Here is a 9104-nt window from a genome sequence, read left to right on the forward strand (position 1 = left end):
TGATTGTATTACCGGTATATATTCCCTTTCTGCGAGAGAAACAGAACCCTGATCCCTACTGTACTCAGGTGGGGTAGACAAAGCCCTCTGTATTGACTGCTAAACTGATATCCTCTGCCTAACTGCCCTCCGTCTAGTAACCGGGGGTAGAGAGTGGTACACTGGTTGTCCGTCTACCAGATCCTCAGATCGATGGAGCCAACAACCTCTAATCCAGAGTGCTTGGGGAATATCTACTGGGTCAGAAGCAATTGTGCTCGACTACCTAGTAAAAAGATAAATAAAGCAAATAAATAAACGGGCAATTGGACAGCATAACAACATAAAATAAACACAACACGCAGTTGGGTATCACAACAAATTGCCCACAAGCTGAATGTACTGTTCCTTAATCACTGATCACCGTTTCCAAATCGCTGTCCCAAAGTCTAAATCTGATACCCATAGATGATTGATTCCCAAAAACACTGATGCCCGCAGGCCTGACACTCAGACTTGCAAACTGATATGTGTGTTCCCTGCATAGATACACTCTAAAAACACGTAGCAAGTAAAAGAGAGCCAAAACACCCCTAAGTTGGGGTAGGGTTTCCCTGTCCTATTTTGTCAGGAGCTAGGGTTTCACTATGCACGCAGCAGTTTTCAAACAACCTAACATCAGGAAAGCAACCTGTCCTAGTTTGGAATAGTCACTATGGATTTCGATATGCATTAGGTCGAATGGTCGAAAAGGGTGCCCCGGTAAAACCGGGGTTTGTGTTCCCATACTGTCAGAGCCCACAACCGGTCAGCCTTATGGCATGCTTTGACAAAGTCAAGCCTCCGGCAAACCGTTCAGGAATGGCAGATGACAAACACGGTGTTCCTGGGCACACCAATGCACATGCAATGCAAAGAGACACATAAATGAAATCAAAACAGAATATCATGAGTTCGAGTCAAGCTCTTTAAAGTCCCCAGCAGAGTCGCCAGAAACTGTAGACGCGCCCGCATGAGGCCTTCGTGCTACAGTTCGGACTCAATTTGTGTCACGGTTCTTAATCTGAACTAAAGAGTCCAAATCCGGTAAATCGTTTTGAGAAACAGATTTTTTTGACAAAGAAGTGCCAAACATGGACTGCTTTGCCAGATACAGAGTCGCCACCTAAATGTTTTATTTTGGGAAATTTAGGAAACCCTGACTCGGTGCCAAAGGCCACGTGTCCGTCATCACCAAAGTTGCCTCGGTTCGGGAGCTTGGGTACGATTGGGGAAGGTCAGCTATGAGCACCCCCTCTCGCCCGATCCGAAGATCGGCCTCTACTAACCATGATATCCAGTTTTGAAAACGTTATGTGTTCTTATTCCAATTATTAGCCTAGAATTACTATGTTATGCGCGCAGTAAATAAATATAGACCAAATCGCCTAAATTGGAACAAAACATTGCATGTTCGTTTTGAAGATGGTTTGCTACTCGCAAGTAGGCTAAAATGCAGGTTTTGCCACCCTCGAGTGGGCTTTTAGAAAAGATGGTTTTGCCACTATCTAGTGGGCTTAAAACTCACAGTTTTAATGCATTATTCCAATTTAGGTAATTCAACCTCCATCCACAAGCATTCAAGCAGTTATATCACATAAGCAGCTAGCCTCATGGTAATCATGCTGTTATGTCAATACTCACACGCATGCGGTATGCTAAAGCATGAATGCTTACCAAGTACTCCGAGCCAAAACAAAAAACTAGTTAGTAATCATATGCATGATCCTAGTTCATGTTAAGATGGCTAATGCAACACATGCAAAATGCGACTAAGATAGGCTTGGCTAATCTATAATGACATGTGAAATGCTATAACTAATCACGTATTCAATTTGGAATTGAAATACAAATGCAGTTAGAATGATGCGCCGAGCCCGATGCATGCAAGACAAATGTATGAATACACGCATGCATAGCATAAGGTATGCTAATTTAAATATGCCCTAGTCTACCATCATAAGCGGGTAAATAAAAGGGAAGAAAGACGTGGGGTTGGAAGACATACACACACTCACGCACACTTATTACACAATTGCTTTCGCTCGGAGGGTCCGAATAAATATTACAGTCCGAATAGATAATACTAAATTAATTATTACAAAAAACTTCTAATTAATTAACAAAATAAATGCAGAAAGAAGGTGGCCGCAGCCCTGCCTTGGGATGCGTAGATGATGCATGTTTGACTCGTCTCGCCCGGAAATTTGCTGCCATAGCACTGTTGCCTCTGTTGACACTGCCCTGCTCCTCTTAGGACTGTCAAAGTCCAAGGATATGCTCTTTGGAGATTGGGGAATGCCGCCGGCCAAGTAGGAACATCACCGGCCGAAGGGTGTGGTCACCGGCTACCTTTTTGTCTATCGGCCACAAATAAATAGCCAGCCGGCACAGTATTTAGCCGACCAGCTAAAACTTTCCGCAGAACCTGCAGTTGATAGCAGCAGAGGGCAGGCAATGTATGGCATGGAATTTCAAGCAAATGTAAGCATGGTCACACTCCCTATCATGCCATGGACTCAATGGGGCATGACCCTCGATCCTTGGGCCATCAATTAGGCATGATGGCCTAAGAAGTCAAGCTTGCCATTCAATGAAAATGCATGCAACACACAAATGAATACCAAGACCCCATCATGTTAGAGTCAAGGGCCTCGGCGACCGAGGGTTGAGAGATGTTGCATCACTTGAAGTATGAACACTCCTCACCCCTCAAGTTTGGCTTGACACCCCAAGCTAAACAATGCAATGCAATGCAAGTATACAAACATGGCTCAAGCATGCAAATGAAGCTAAGGCACAAATCATGCCAAATGTGCAACAAGTATATGAGATAGCTCAACATTAAGCAAACATGCAAGTAGGATACAATGCAAGCACGCTTCTAATGTAATGTAACATGCTCATGCAAAGGCGGATTTAGACCACAAAGAGGGGGACCTCAGCCCACCCCAAAAACAGTGGCCAAAGGTGCCAAGATAATGGTGCCAATCATGTAAGACAAACATGCCAATCAACGAGCCCAAGACTAAGGCACAAAAGCCAACTCAAGCATGCCTAAAGGAAGACAAGCATGGACATTAGACCAACAAAAATCAGTGCTATAACATGTGAGAATGAGCCTCAAAACCCACACACATGGCATCCTAAAGCCTCAAACACATGGCCATGCACAATGACCTATCCCGAGACATGGAAGGCCAACATTTCAAGGCATGAAAGAGCTGATAAATGTAGACATGTAAGCATGGTATATGGACTGAAATGGCATGTTAAATGATTCCAAATCGTTAAAATAGCCTAACCAATGCATGCTAGGGACTCACACCCTTAAGGCTCGCAAATCAAAATGCATAGCAACTATATCAAACATGTCAAACATGACCAAATCAGTGGTCAACAGACCTTAAGCATGATGAAACATGGCCAAGAACTTCACAAAGTAAAACCAAAATATGGGAGCATGGTGGTCAAATGTCATGATGCATTTCTAGGTAAAAATAAGGGAATACAAAGCAAGTATATTAAGCATGTAAGAGATCACTAATTCAACCAAAAACAGAGGCATATTATGACCTAACAACATACAAAAACCTCTGAAATGGAACCAAAAACACCTAATCATGCATGCTACCCTTATGAGCCAAGAATATGCAAAAATGAGAGACCAAGGGAGAGGGGTGTCCCTCCCCTATGCAAGATCTTAGAACCCCTTCCTCACCACTGAAAATCCATTGGATTTCAGTGGTGAGAAGGCCAACACACCAAGGTAAACAAAGCTTGCCGAAAGAGCACAAAAAGAGGCCAAAAGAGGCCTAAGAGGGGGAGGTCGACCCCAAACACCAAAACAACCTTAATGAAGAATTTTAAGCATGAAAATACAAGAGTTATACACAAAGCTTAAATCAACATGCAAGACAGGTCAAAAGCCAATGCAAGATTAGGGAAACTAAAGTAAAGTAGTTACCCTTGAAGAACCCTTGATGAACAGCAAATGCAGCCCTCTTCTTTTGATCAAAATCAGCCCAAAAGCTCAAGAGCAAACCCTCCAAGCCCCTCAAGGTCGGAGTAAGGTGTGATGGTGTGTGTGTTAGTGCAAAAATAAGGTAAAAATACACTTTTAGGCCACAAAACACACACAAGGGAGGAGAGAGAGGGAAATATAGAGAGAGAGAGAGGATATATATATCAGAATATAGGTATAAGCTCTGTGTCTTTTTTGTTTTTTTTTTTCTAACCCCCAACAATGGAAGAGGAGAGGTCCTTATATAGGCAAAGGAAATGGTTCTAAGCTTCTCAAAGAAGCTAAGTAAAAATGGGCAAAGGGGGCAAGGAGGTCAAGGCTTCTTGAGGAAGCTAGGACAGCTGGCCAAGCCTCCTCAAGAAGCTTGACCAAAGGGTTCAACCTTCTAGAAGGAAAAGGGGTGCAAAGGCTCAAAACAGCCACTTCATGCACGGGGAGGAGTGTTGATGCATTCCAGCTGGCACAGCTGGCATGCACCAAGTCTGAAGGGTGCAAAAGGGTCACACCGGCCAGCAAAAGAGGTCACCGGCCAAATAAAGTGCCGGCCGGCCATATAGAGTGCCGACCGGCCATTGGTATTAAGAAACCATGGCCGGTGGCAGCAATTAATGGCCGGTGATGCAAAGGGAAGGCCGATGGGGTGTGGGGATGGCCAACAAGCCATTCCCTGCCCCTCAAAGCAAAAGCACAAGTATTTGGTGTAAAACCAAACGCAAGGCGAACAAGTTGAGAGATCCTGAGGCAAGGCGCGCAACCAAGGCCTCCGGGAACTCAAAACGAACACGAACATGGATGATCACCGAGTGTTCCACCGGTGACGTCCAAGTCTTGAGGACGGTCAAAAATGGGGTGTCTACAAGTGGACCTAGAGTGACCTCCTTGGGATTGCTGTGGGTTGGAACCCCTTTGTCTCTTACTGTCTTGATTCTCTCCTTGAACCTCCTAACTCCTCCTAGAGCCCCTTATCCGCCCCTCCTCTGCCTGAACCACAGTCTCCAAATGAGCCGTTACCTCTACAAGGCATCCATAGTCCCTAATCATTAACCCAACTACTTTAAAAAGGAGTTTGGTCCTCAACCTTTTCTCGAACTCGATATAGCGGCGTTCCTCCGTCACCACAAGCTCCGATGCAAATCTAGAGAGGCTAGTGAAAGTTGCCTCAAACTCGCCTATAGATAAGTTAAGCTGCTTGAGCTGCAAAAATTGATCCCCCAACTTCTCCTTTGTAGTGGGAGGCAAGAACTTGTCCTAGAAGGCACTGACAAAGGCCTCCAAAGACACCCCAATGCACCTGTGAGCATACTTCCACCATTGACCCCCATCTCCCTTCAGCTCGAAAGATGCTAAGATCACTCTCAACACATCATCTTCGATGCCAAGCAACTCAATCGTCTTTACCATCTACTCCAACCAGTCATTCGCCTTTAGTGGATCCTTCGGATCACCTAAAAACTCATCCGAATTCAATCGGAAGAACTCTCTCTTCAGAAAGAATGGCCCTCTCCTCGCTACTTGGGCCTAGACTTGATTCTCAGCCCTGAGAATGTCCATAGATTCCCTCAAAGCTCCGGCCATTTCATGGGCCAAAGTGCCTATGGCTTGACGATCCACTACTTTGGCTATAATGGCCTGACCAACCCCTTTCTCCTATGCCCGAATCTCATCTGGTAATGGCACCTCATGTCGTCTAGGCCTGCCACACCTACCACCATCACGTCCTCGTCCTGACATCCAAATGAAGGTAACACCAGAGATTAGCACATTTATAATTGTACCAAAACTAACTCACTCGCATCCTAATGCGATGGACAACATTTAATTCATTCCACATAAGCATATAAACACATACGAACTTTCTTTCTAGACAATGATCATCCGGTGGCGTTGCCAAGGTTCCAATTAGAAATAGTAATGATCAAGTGCTCTTCTAATAGGACTTCTAGAAACCTATAGACCCAATCAATATCTTAGAAATTTAGTTCCATACCCACTTAGTCACATATACATGTTATCACATAGCACAACATACATACAAACATCTCTGTCAAGCGAGATAAACCCAGTATGGTAAAAATCACTTCTCACGTACCCAAAGTATTCAAACCTGGTACGTTCTGATACTAAGTTGTCATGCCCGAAATAATTGCTATAAACCATCCACAATGTTAATTACATAACAACACATGATGAAATAATTATCTTTCATTTATCCCAATTACTTGTATAAGAGGGTGACATATGCAGATATAAATTCACAAGTCTAACCATGAATCTATAGCATATGTCATAACAAGAGGTTAGATATAGAGGTAAAACAGATAAATGAATGCCCTAAAGGCTTACAACTTTCCAAGATAGTGCTTGGTTATAACAAAAGTGGACTTAAGTCTAATACAGTTAAAGCCCTTGGCTTATACAAAAATAAATATAGTAAATACACAAAAGAAGCTCTTACTCCAAGTCGTCCCAAGCTATTGCCTTGGCGGAGGCATATCATCAGCACCTGAAATGTTTTTCCCAAGTAGGGTGAGCCAAAATCCAGTAGAAATAATTCGACACAATATATGAATCTCAACAAAGTTATAGGATGAATGCATATGCCATGCTCGTGCCAAAACGTTTATCTTTCAAAACTATGTAATGTCAAGTTATAAAACCATTCATAACATCATTTCTCTTTTCATTATAAACAATACTGTGAATACAACACTATGAATCTCTAGGTACGTATCTGCTAGCAGGCTATACAAGCACTACTCTTGTTATTTTTACCAGTATTAGCCGGAAGACTCAACACCTATCTGCACGGTTTTCTAGTCTTTCACCAAGGACACATAGACGAACTTAACATTTGTAACCACACACCCTAACCAGATTCACCAAGTATTCACCTTTTTCTCAAAACAATATACATTTTCAATGTGACAATATGCAACAATGCCCAATACAAATGAATGAGAAAACAATTTCAATTCTCTTAGTTCTTATGCACTATCTACAACAATTATAGCTATTCTCCACCGATAGTCCAAACAGATATCTCTAAATAGATAAATAAATTCCATAAGATAGACTTTCCAATTTCAAAATGTAAGTGATAAGACATATCCAACTTCACCATCCCCATTAATATCCACATTCTTTCTCAAAATTTTACAAAAAACCAATATCATTTTTCAACGTTTTTCCACACAAGTCAAAACTCATAGTTTTGGAACAAAATCTCATTTTCTTTCAAAATCACTTTCGAGTGATGAAGTCCACTATTTTCCTCGCATAACAATCATCATCACATCTCCATAACTTTTCCCACGATTCCATTTAACAAAACCCCTCTTTTGATTTCAAAATTGAAACCCTAGAATTTTGTTAAAAATCTCCAAATCACAATATTGTTTTAGAAATAACATATAACTCAGTTAAAACTCATAAGAAGGTGCGAAGAATCCCTACCTCAAGCTTGGAAGAGGAAGAAGGAAGAAAACCCAAAAGTCGATGGAGACGAAACAACGATTTGCTCTAATCAAAACAAAGCCCTTGACAAGCTCTACACTTAATCTCAAAGGAGCAAGGTAAAGCGATACTTCTACATGAGTAGATCTGAAGATCTTTGTGAAAAAAGTGAGTTTTAGAGAGAGAGGGAGATTCACAGTTTTAGAGGAGAAGGGAGAAGATAAAGTGAAGAAAATGGTAAGTGAAGACCCTATTTATAATACTAGGTTAAAGTGAAATAAAGTCCCTGTAGACACCCCATTTTTGACCGTCCTCAAGACTTGGACGTCACCGTTCGAACACTCGGTGATTATCCATGTTTGTGTTTGTTTGGAGTTCCCGGAGGTCTTGGCTCACGCGCCTTGCCTCAGGATCCCTGAACTCGACCGTTTAGTGTCTGGTTTTACACCAAACACTTATGTTTTGCCTTGGAAGGGCAGGGTAGGGCTTGTAGACCATCCCCACCCACCACCGGCATTGGCTAGAGGCCACCGGCTGGTTTTGCTGCCACCGGCAATATAGTTTGCCGGCCGGCACTGTTTGTTGCCGGTCAGCACTATTTTGTGCCGGTCGGCACTGTTTTTGGCCAAGATGGAATTTTTTGCCGGCCGGTTACTGTGCAGTTGCTTTTTGAGATATTTTTAGGCAGCTGTATTGCAGTGACTTTCCCTCCATACACGTGTATGGAGGGATCTCCCTCTATGGTAGCTTGTCTTGTAAGCTTTACAAGACATAAGGCTTATATAGAGAGAGGCTCTCTCTTGGCTCAAGAGGTTAGAGACTTTAGACATTTTAGAGAGGGAAAAACACAGAGAGAAGCTCTGGTTTTAGGGTTTGAGTTGCATACATATCCTATCTCTATATTTACTCTTGTATGTGTTTTAGTTCATACTATTGCACACAAGCACCTAGTGTTTCACCTTCCTCTTGAAACTAGGGTTCTAAGGGCTTGTTCTTGAGTTTCTTGACTGGTTTGGAGCCAAAGGAGGTCATTGGAACATCATTTGTGAAGAAGGCTTCAAGGGTGAGATTCTAGTCCCTTTATTCCCCTTTTTTGCATTGATTTTATACCTATCTTAGAGCTGTTTTTGTGCTTATTGTATAACATAAAAAAGTTCTGTTTTTAGACCCTCTTTATTGTTTATTAAGAGTGTTTTGTTGTTTGAGGGTTGTTGACCACCCTTAGGCCTTGAAAGGCCTCATTTTGAGCCATTTTGTGCTAGCTCCGGGATTTTGGTGTTGAGGTCTCTTCACCACTGAAATCTTGAGGGATTTCAGTGGTGAAGATGATGCTTTGAAGTCCCAAGAAGGAGAGGGCCACCCCCTCTCCTTGTTGTCCTTGAAAAGGGCATGTTTTGGCCTCTTAAGGAAGCCTATGCTTGAGTGTGTGTTGAGCATGTTTGGGCTGTTTTTCATGCTTATATATCCATAATATAACATGATTTTAAGTTGGTTTTGGTACTCCATGCATGCTTAGCATAGTTGCCATGTAATGCCTTATTTATGCCTTAACATGTCTTAGGTAGTTAGCCTTTGTTGGAGCATGTTTTTGGCTTAGTCTTGTGAAGAT

This window comes from Camellia sinensis, chromosome 8, assembly GCF_055761805.1.
Source record: "Camellia sinensis isolate YWXY chromosome 8, ASM5576180v1, whole genome shotgun sequence".
Classification (NCBI taxonomy): Eukaryota; Viridiplantae; Streptophyta; class Magnoliopsida; order Ericales; family Theaceae; genus Camellia; species Camellia sinensis.